Source organism: Octopus bimaculoides, chromosome 9, assembly GCF_001194135.2.
Source record: "Octopus bimaculoides isolate UCB-OBI-ISO-001 chromosome 9, ASM119413v2, whole genome shotgun sequence".
NCBI classification, from domain to species: domain Eukaryota; kingdom Metazoa; phylum Mollusca; class Cephalopoda; order Octopoda; family Octopodidae; genus Octopus; species Octopus bimaculoides.
In genome coordinates, this window is record NC_068989.1 from 20,038,677 (window position 1) to 20,039,422 (window position 746).

The window sequence follows — 746 nt, forward strand, 5'->3', positions numbered from 1 at the left end:
TGTATATATATATATGTTTATATATATATATGTATATATATATATATATATGTATATATATATATATACACACACAGACATGCATATATAAAGTGCCCGTGAATTATTGTTGTTGTTTGCTGTTAGCAAGCAAACAATATTGACTCGCGTAGTTCAAATCGGTAAAGTGAAAAAGTTGGATAAGTGGGTTCCACATGAACTCAGTGAAAATCAGAAACAGCAACGTTTGGAAGCCTGCATTATGATACTTTCTCGTCACAAAAATTAATCATTTTTGAATTGAATTGTAACATGTGATGAGAAATGGATCCAATACAACAATCATAAACATTCAGCACAATGGTTGGACAAAGACGAGCCACCAAAGCACAGTCCAAAAAGCAAAATTCATCAAAAGAAGCTGATGGTGTGTGTTTGGTGGTCTGGCATAGGTGTGATCCATTATGATTTCATTAAATCTGGCTCATCAATCACGGACAAAGTATACTGCAGCCAACTGGACCAAATGATGCAGAAACTTACAAAAAAACAGCCTAGATTAGTTAACAGATCCGCTCCTATTTTATTGCAAGACGATGCCAGACCACACATTGCGAAAATGACATTGGCAAAACTACAGGAGTTGGAGTTGGAAGTTCTCCATCAGCCACCATACTCACATGATCTTGCCTCCACTGACTACCACTTCTTCCAGAATTTGGATAACTTTTGAATAGGAAAAAAATTTAGTTCATTCCTCTGTCATC